Genomic DNA, 10,632 nt, shown 5'->3' with positions numbered 1-10,632 from the left:
CACAAGAAAAGACCAATATTTTTAAACTGTTCTTTTTTTTTTTGTCACTCCTCTGATTCAGTTGCAGACAGAGATTGTGCAGTAGGGGGTGTATTACATCCCTGATAATATTTTGCCTTTTTCTAAATATCTTTATATATCTAACACACGTAAGTGGGATTTGTTAAAACAAATGGAAATGGATATGGTTTAACTGTTTAGATTTTTTTTATTTTAACTAAACTTTTATATCTTAGGAAACATTCCTGTTTAAAGAAAGTGCTTATGTTATTCTGGACTAAGCATAGTGGATTTATTGCTATGAGAATGTTTTACTTCTGAGTAATGGGGGGGAGGGGGGTTTATGTACATAAAAACACATTTTTTTTCTCTAATCTGATTTGATAATCCAATTTCCATTGTTAGATGCAGATTATAAAGAATTTTGCACTGGTAGGGGTTCTAAAGCCTTGACATTGTTTTAATCTGATAACGAATGGCTTTAAGTTCATGTTCTTTCAGTTGTTGGCAACAAATCTAAACCTGTGCTTTTTGGATTTATGAGGATAAGTCCTGCTTTGGCAATCTCGTAGATCCTCAAGAGAATAGTTAAACAGTGATTAATCATTGTTTCTTCACTGAGTGTGCAGAAAAGAATGGAAAAGCTGCATTTCACACTTCTGAAGCAATTAATCCCCATGATCTTAGCCAGGTTTGTCTTGTAGATAAGTCGGGATACAAAACTGTACCTAATTTATCAATGTATGCATGCCATAAAGTGTAAAACACACAATTTATTTCATATCATTTATAGTCAAATGTAAAAAAAGAGTGACTTTGCCATATCCAAGAGTGTTTCTTACATTACCTTCATATAAACTAAGTACCAGAGATTACAATGGGATTCCTGTTTATTGTGCACATCTGGTGCAGTCACTATGCATTTTCTCATTCACTTGCTGGCATTTTTAGTGATTGTGGCATAAATCACCTTGCTAATCAGAAACATAAGTGACGGGAAGTCATCTCCTTTTTTTGAACAATGGGAAAAAACATATGGCTTCTTAGACAGGACTTGGCTGTTATACTATTTATGTGGCATTATACTCTGTATTTAGAATTTCATATTAATTGCTGTGCTTTGACTGAAGGCATAGAATGCCCTGTGGTGTTGGTCAAAGTATTTGTTTTACGGTCTACTTATGATGCTTTCCACGCGTAGTATCTGTGGATATCAACAGTGGAGCTAAATATGCAGCTTGTATTTTAAAATGTGATAAAATGTTTTCGAACACTTTTTAATTGATATGAAATGTCCAAATGACATCGTATATTAAAAAGTTGTTGTAAATTATGTGGCACAGAAATCAAGAGAAAGAAAATTTTGTCCTTACGAAGAACATGTATTCTCTAAACTTCTGTTCCTGCAAAGTATCTGTCGCTGGATTTATCGAAGTGCATATAAAACCAGTTACTGTTTGCAGAGTTATGTAAAGTCAGGTTAGGAGATGGGACTGGTAGCTTTTGTGAAGGATGCATATTGCTAATTGCGGTCCTAAATTAAAACTCCCTGTGGGATTAAACATATAATAACAAACCAAAATTATATAAACGTGTGGCAAAGATAATTACAGCCAAAAGCAATTTATGTACAGTATCAGTTTATCTAGTTCTGCTTTCTTACATGAATGTTTTGTACTTCATTTTGTGCTACTTATTTTGTGATCCATGACAGTGATTACTCCTTAGCCAAATAGCTCATTATTAATAATAATTACTATAGGAACCTTTTAGTAGCCTTTTGGAAAAGTGTATTTATTCATAACCAATGGCTTTCAGTTTTATTTACTGTTATATTATTTCTTTTAAATAAATAATTAAACATGAAAACTTAGTAGTCTTATTGACCAAGTTTCTCTAACTAATTTGGATTTTTATATATCATTGCATAATATTGGTATATACTAGTTACTTTTTGTGTATTAAACAATATATTTATCTCAGGAAATTCTTATACAATTGCAACAAATACTGAATTAATTAACTGATATGAATAAGACTTGCATGTTCGGCAGTTGAAATTGGGGGAGATAAATGGAATGGAATATGTGACTATCTCAAATGAGCAGCTATTTATTAGTAATATCTCTCTGACAGTGCAAATTATGCCTCAGCAATACTAAAGAAAACAGATAATGGGAGAATACAGAATAATGTTTGTACTGCTAAATGCACCTGTTAGGCCTTATAGCTGAGGTCTCCATCTTCTCAGCTTGGTTTCAGGCCTAAATGCATACCTGGGATGCTGCTTTTGGAAGCTCTGCCAGAGATTAACTTTTTACTCAGATATTTGGCCTGCAATGGGAATTGTTCAAAATCCTGAGGAAGTAAACTTAAACTGACTTGATATCCTTAAGAGGATTTCAACAGAAATAGAAGAACTTTTAAAATAAATGGACAACACAGCTGTATAATTTTTACAACCATTGCTCAGTATAGGTTTTCTGCTGCTTCTTTTGCCATCTTAAGAACGGAATCTGCCATTTCATCACAAGATTTAGATTGCTGTGTATTAGTTTATCATGCTTGATTTTTCAGAATGGCTAAACACACACACACAAAAAAAAGCCAAAAACTCTATCAAATGACTCATCAGATGTGATTTCTTTAAATACTGATTTCTTTTATGTTCGTTTTCAGTCACTAAGAAGAAATGACTTAAAACATATGCATGTAAAGTTGCTGACTAGATTAGTATTACTCCAGCATTTTCACACCTGTTGTAATGTCTGGCATTACAGATTAGTAAAGGATACTAACAAGCCTTAAAAAATATATATTCACACCTCTCATGGTGTCACGAAATGGTCACTAACTTCTTCTCATGGACATGTGGTGTGCAGAACTTGCTGCTGCTTCAAAGTAATGGTGAAGATAGGCTGGTGGTGTTTCAGGTAAGTTGGAGGTCAGCACAGCAGCATTAGAGCATGGGAAACCACTGATCTAGCTTAGTGAGTGTCGGTGTTGTAGACCTGCAGTCTTTAAGGAGATCAGTATTATTCACTTGCAGGACTTATGTGGGCTTACTTTATGCTTATATGCCTGGCAGGTTAGAAATTTCCTCTTGCAAAAAATAAGGTGAGGTGTAAACTAGAATTACAGCTTAAGACTCTTTTCAAAATTGATAAATGTAGAACTCCCTTTGTTGCCCTAAAACCTGAAATTACCCAACACAATGTCAGTAATACTGTGTTACGAGTCATACTTTAGTGAAACAAATTTTAGAATTCCAGTCATGATTTAGGAAGTTCACTCCCTTTGATAAACAGTCACAGACAACTCAGGAGAGGGTTAAAGACTGTGTTTAGATAAATTGATTTTCCTTCTAATGAGGAGAGTGGATAAAATAATTTACTTCATTTTAATACAGTTATTTAAAACTTAAATTTTGAGTTTACAACCATCTGTCTCAAGGGCTAAGCTCACTATAAACTATTATAATCATTTAAATAAATAGAGGAAAAAACAATCCGTTCAATATGTTGAATCAATATGTCATGCTTTGAATATCTATATAATTTTCCTCACATTAGGATCCGTGGCACATGTACAGTACAATATGGTCTATAAATAGACCTGGAAAGAACAACACTGTATCTTGGTCTATGCAAGGGATGGTAGCACTCCCCACAACTTAGTAGCTGGTTTTGCCTAGCAGCAATCTTCTGCTGTGATGAGAATGTGATTCAAAACCTAACAGCCCTAACTGAAAGAAGATGAATTTTAATGGCTATAAAGTAGTGGAGCATATCTTTGTAACTTTTTGTGTCCACCACAAGAATGTTTATTTGATGACTGCATTTCATTCCCTTCTTGGACTGGGGAGAATAAGTACTGTTTCTGCTTGCAGCGCTGCTGTTCAGTGTTTCCTCCTTAAAGCAACTGACTTGTGCAGCATTCTCGACCAGTTCTCGTGGTCAATGGATTAAGCAAATACTGCTAGATGAGTCTGTGCTTGTTCTCAGCACTTAACAGTGTGTGTGCGTGTGTTACACTGTACATATTCTAATTGCTTGGAAGATATGGATTGGAACATAAGCTATGGGCCTGCTGCTCAGAGTTAGCTCAGGACTACAGATGGAAGAAAAACACAAAGAAAATGATGGATGGACATCAGTGAAATTTGTATGACTAAGCCTCTAAAAGATATTTATGCTACCTAAGTTCTAATTCAGCTTTGTCCACAATGGAAGATTTTCATTGTTTTAACTGCTAAGGAATTATTTAATCATTTCTGAGTAGCTTCACAGACTGTATTATGAAAGTGTAGTGAGGACATGGTTATTGTAAAAATAAGTGGTTTATAATATTTTAAGAGATTCAGTACATTTCAAATGTAAATTTTTTCTTGTATGTACAAATGTGATCTAAAGCTCTATGTAGAAAATACTATCAGAATGTGTGTAATTGGAAATACAAGACTGATTATAGTAAATTTCTCCCACACTTTTACAATTTAGGAAGGGTAATATTCTAACTGTGTTGCAGTAAGGGGACAAAGAATAGCAGTGACAGAGCAGCAGGAGTAGAGCCTACAGCATATTCAGGGCCTAGGTCTGGGACTTCAATTCATTAACTATGTAAATAGAGAAGCTGCCATGTTCTGAGTTATGGAACTAGAATTCTCTTGTGGGCTTGTAGTGACATCAAAAACTATTAGAGGTTTGTTTTTGATCTTACTAGAATCCCTTGATTCAGTTGTTCATCTGTATTTATAGTGCAAAAAAATTATAAGGTGAGATGGATGGATGAAATTTGTCTTCCATTGTTCAGTGTATGAATCATATACCGTCTCAAAGCTGCTTAAAAGGAAAAATGCATTAGTTCTTTTAACATTGTGCTCAGCTGTTCTGCAGACCAACCTAAATTAAAGCAAGTCAAATGCATGTTAATGGTGTGGAAGAGGAGTATTAGAAGAGGTGATTGAAGAAATCTAGATTCTGATTTCACACATACCACTGACTTGGGCCCTATGAGCCAACTTCTGTTTGAAACCATACCAAAATCCTTGTGTGAATGATGTGTTGCATGTGAAAACAGAAAGCAAAATGTTCCATATACAAGAAAGCCTCAGCATATGGTTGTGAGTGTCACCTAGCATCCCTGTGCCTGACTTTCTGTATTTGTAAGATGAGGGAAGTGCTCTGCAGAGTGGTTCAACTCAGCACTATTTGGAGAGCATTTTGGTTAGCATAAAGTGCAGAGTATTTAAATTTCTGAAGTATTATTTTGTTGCTGAGTGGTGAACACTGTTGAACACTTACTTAGCATCCAAATACTTGTCAGTATGCAAATATTTCAAATTCTTATGCTTGTATATGTTTTAGATTCCTAATGAAGCGATGGTTACTGTACTACATCAATTTTAGAAAAACTTAAGCTACTGACATACTTTTTTAATGTTGTTTTGTGTACTACTTTTGTCCTTTTTATTTGTAATTCTGTGCTTTTCTTTATGGTAGTATTTAATAAAAACTGAATTGTCATTAAGCTAGTTGAAATGCCTGGCTTTTTCAGCATTTTGTTCTGCTACATGGCTTCATCAAATTGCATACTTTTATTCGTAAGTTCAAAATTCTACAAGTAGATAGAATGTAAGAATAGATTGAGTTTTCTGGACATTCTTTAGTTTCTTTGGCTTGATAGCAAAAACATGCATTTGTTTATATACATCTATTCAGACTTAGCATGCTAAGAACCACCGAAGACTAAGTCTCTCTGTAATTTATTTTCAGTGTGTAGTGTAAACTGCTGTGCTGTATATACATTTTATATTTATGTCAGAAAAGGGTTTCAGAGGGGTACTTTAAAACCACCTTTTCGGCTCTAAATAGCTATTGTGTACATATGGTAAGGTACTGCTGCTTAACAATTAGTAACTGCTTTGATGAAACTAAATTACATGTTTAAGTTCCCATCAGGAAGTCGCTTCACATATCTGTATTAATGTATTCAAGGCTCGAGAAGGAAAGTTAATTTTCCAGCTTAAATATTTAATTCAAGCTTAAAATTTAGTCTGTAATTAGAGCTCCCAAATGGCAGGAACATGGAGTATTTGTCCATTTTAATTAGATTGTTGTTTACCTATTAATTATATATCATATCTTGTCATATAGTTTTGATGGTAACAGATGGTGCTAGGAGTTAGTAAGGGTTTGAACAAAATAAGATTTCACATGATTTATTAAGTTGCACTTTATTAGTGAGTGGTCTGCTTTCGTCAGGTTATTCTGAGGAATAAGAAGTTTGAAACATTTCACTAATTTTGGTGATTATTATTTATATATCCTATTAAAATACTGAACTTAACATCTCTGAAAAGTGCATTCTTTCTGTTTAGAGGAAGATTTAATACCACTTGTATTTCGCAGAAGTTATACCTGTTAGACTGCTCACATGATAGCAAGATTAAATACTAAAATTAAATCTTTTTTTCTTTTCTAAATGCTCTGCATAAGACTTTTCAAAAGAGATGTGTCTACTTCTGTAGGGAATGCTGTCTGGAGCTGTTAGAGCTATAAGACCTGACTTACTTGCAAAAATGTTACCTTTTGCACAAAACCTGTGGTTCATTTTCAAGCAAGTTTCATTGGGTTAATAAAAACAGCATATCCTTTTGTTGAATGGCACTTTCAAAATGTGCATGCATGCATATGAGTGCATCCCTATTGCACCCATTGAGCATTTACATGTAAAAGGTTCTTGAGATTATTTCAAAGTCCTGTAGTTCTGAAGGAATCTTGCCATGTACCTTGACTTCAGTATCTGAATGTTATTCCAATTCTTTATCAATATCTACTGTAGACACATTTCCTTTGTCACAAACCCATTTGTACCTATCTAGGTAAGATTCGTTAGTCCTCTGTGCAGTATGTCTGTTAGTCTGTCTTAGGATGATTAAAACAATGCAGGACAGCCCACACTTTAAGCCATGCACACATCGACATAGATTGTATGATACATACCTTGTGATATTCTGTAGACCTGGGACAGAGAAAACGAAAAAAAAAAAGGAGGGGGCATTGGGACAGTTTCATGCTTTAAATGATTAAAAAAAAGAGAGAGAAAAATTCTGAAAGTTTTCAAAGAAAAATCTCCTTATGAGAAATTTTGGAGTTTCTGAGAAAGGACAAGAAATGGAAATTGGTATTTGATACGGGAGAATGTTAAGAATTTAAATAGTTAAAAGGGTAGTATAGTTGAAACACTGTTTTTTGACGGAGAAAAAAAAAAAAGAATCTTGAAAGATAGAAAGATTCAGTAGAAGTTGGTTTGAGATGTTCCATGAATAATGCTGGTAAATGGGCTGTGGCTCTGTCTGATTGTATTCCACGCGGTGAAACTGATTAGCAGTGGAATTTAGTGGTGTGTTGTTTGTTGGTTATTTAGCAGAGATCTGAGAATATTTGAGCTTTTAAATTTACCTTATGGCTAATTTAAAATATTCTCCTTTTGGTTCCTAGAGGGAAGAGAGCAGAGACAAATTTAAGTCCAAGTCAGTTCAGAAGCTCTCCATTACAAAACTGAATACATAAATCTTGTTGTTGTTGTAGGCCAGTGTTTCTGTTTTCAGTTGTTTTCATGAGACCTTGATACTTTAATCCCTTTGGGGGTATAATGTACTTGAATAAATGAAGATCCTTTTCCTGTAGTCCTGTAGACATTGTTCTGTCTTCCTTCCTTGTTCCTTTTGTCCTCTTGCCAAGTTTAAAAAGAAAAAAAGAAAAAAAACAAAGCCAACCATGCATAATCATCATAACTGTACCTGTTTTTTGACATTTCCCATTTCTTTGACTTCATGGTCAGAGTCAGACTTTTGCTGGTGAAAAGTAAGCAGATGGCCGTGGTACACACACTGATTTCAAGGCTTGCTTCAGTGGGCGACTTGACAAACAGGAGATCTACAAAACTGCCTCCTTGTTCTGGCACTCACTTGATCCACATACCAGCAGCAACAGATGCCTGATGCTGACATGAGCTCGTTTTTCTCCGCATAACTTTGGTCACATACTCCTAGTTGGTTTCACTGTGACCTCTCTTGTTTCATAATTGTCCGTATCAGCGTGGTTGCTACCTTAAAACATATTGATAAATGTGTCTGTATTCAAATCAGCCGGAGGTGGGGTGAGTAGGGGGAGGTGTTTGGGAGTGTGTATGCATCTTGGATGTGTTCCCAAGCCTAGGATCATTTCATCACCACCTACATCTAAAAAGAACCACTATGCTGAAATTGTGCAGTTTGATTAGCTAGGAAAAGCTAAGTGACTTGGCCTATTGCCTCTTCTATGTGTGAAAAGATTACCTTCTGAAAATGTGACCTTGTGTCCTCTCTAGCTCAGATACTGGATTTTTCTTAGTGATTCGTAGAACTGTGTTAATAACAGCAAACTACATTCGATTGTTGATGGCTGAAATATAAGTGAATACAGAAACATTATAACAAGATAGTAAAAATATTCCACTTGCTGAGTTTGCACCATCCGAATTTATTTATACATATTATGCAAAAATACAGGGTTAATTTTTTTATTCCTTTGACCCTGTGTATCAAATGTGATAAGATATGCTATCCTGCAGCTAAAAGCAGATGGAAAAATAAATTGAAGAGCAGCGTTTAACTGCAGTCTTATCCTAGTTCATATAAAAATATTACAAAAATAAAACAGAGACATAACTGGGTCATTGAAATGTGTTTTAAGAAAGGCTGCTTACGCAACAAAATTACCCCGTTTTAAAAGACTATGGTTCATAAAATTCCTTTTTTAAGAAAAAGGACTTTGAAATTTAGTAGCAGGATTTTTTTATTTTTTTTTAATAGTTAATACTCTTTGGAGTCTATCTTTCATTGAGAAGTTGTGTTTGTTTGTTTTGAAATGCAACAAAAGTAGCATGTTTGCATTAAGGCTTTTCATGGCCATTTGAGAGTTTTGAATCATCACTTCCAATTTACTTCAGTGCTAGACAGGGCTTTTGCTTTACTTCTTACCTTCCTTTCTTATATCAGTGCTCTTTATAGCTTTCAAAAAAATTCCTTTTTTTCATGTTTGACTTTATAAATAGATTTTGAAGAGTAAGATGCAGAAATGACAGTTTCTGTAAATATGTTGATGTGGTTTCTTTGATAGTGAATGCATTCAGTAGTGACATACTATATTTTCTCAGGTCTTGACCATTTCATCAGATATGCCTCAGGTATCAGACAGAAGAGCATTGAGTCTTCCCTGTGAATGCACCTGTTCCTCTTCTTGATTGCTGAAGCAACTTCAGCCTCTAATTTTAGTCTGTAAAGTTTCATTTGACATAGACATCTTAAAGCAGTGTAAATAAGGCATTGTGAATAACTGGGAGCTGAAATGGGAATGCCAGGTCATCACATAATAACATCAGAGGGAGATAGGAGAAGTGGGATTTTCTTACAGAAGGAACTGCAAGGAAGAAATCAAGATTTGTAGTGGATGAATAATAAAATAGCATTCATCAAATAAGCAGCCTTTTCCAGTGCACGTATTAGAACAGACTTAGTTGGTTTTAAGACTGTGTGGGAGAAATGGCTCAACCTAAACTAGTTATGTTGCAGATTTTTAATGCTGTCACTTTTGATTTTATAGAAGACACTACTTTCTCTTTCTTGCTTATCAGTATACATACTATCCACACCATCCTGTGACAATGATTGGGTGATTTGTGTAGGGTAAACATTAAAAAACAAAAATGAAGGAGTAATCTGTTGCCAAAGCATAGTTATTCTGGACGGTTGTCAGTTCTTCTGGAAGAAAACAGTATCTTCTGAATATATATGTATCTTACTATAATTCTCTAAGATAATATGAAAAGCATACGATAAAGCATTAATACCTGCTATCAGATTGTCTACAAAAAAAGGCCCAGGTGTTGAAAGAGTAAGTAGCATATAAGGAGAGAAGTGTGTAAGAAAGAGACTCATTTCTATCTGTGATCTCATATTTCAAATTTAGCTGTTCTTGCTGCAGCTAAGGTCAGCATCTCTATAACTGATTGTGGATTTTTTTTTTTTCCGCATTATACTAATATTGAACTGCAGTGGAGAGTATCTTTAGCAGAAAAGTACTTTACTTTTTACAATAGCAGTTATCAGGTGGAAGAACTGAGTGAACCGAGTGTTCCGTTAGCACTTCAGTTGCAGTTTGTTTGTAGAAACTTCGAGAAGTTTGGGACTGTCAATAGCAGAAGAGAAATCCTAGTTATTTTTAACTCAGATGAACCACAGCGATGAGAGATAAAAAGGGGGTATTTGTTTCTGACAGCAATGATGGCTTATCTCAGCTTTGTCTATACAAAACTATAACATGAAGAATTGATAGTGGTCCTCTCTAAAAAAGAAACATTATTGTTTAAACTCAGTAATGTTTGTTTGGTGCTTATACAGCTTTTTTAAGACACAAAGCACATGCTTGTCTTTATTCTAATTTGAGATCCAACTCTATCAGGGCTAAATTCTCTGGATTCTTTCAGGAGTATATGCGAAACATTGGGGTAACGTTATAGGTTGAATACAAACTGGAGTCAACAGTAATTTAAATTTAGCGATACTTAATACTTCTTTTTGTATCCTTC

The sequence above is a fragment of the Meleagris gallopavo genome, chromosome 6, assembly GCF_000146605.3.
Source record: "Meleagris gallopavo isolate NT-WF06-2002-E0010 breed Aviagen turkey brand Nicholas breeding stock chromosome 6, Turkey_5.1, whole genome shotgun sequence".
Classification (NCBI taxonomy): domain Eukaryota; kingdom Metazoa; phylum Chordata; class Aves; order Galliformes; family Phasianidae; genus Meleagris; species Meleagris gallopavo.
Note: the sequence above shows the minus strand (reverse complement) of the source record.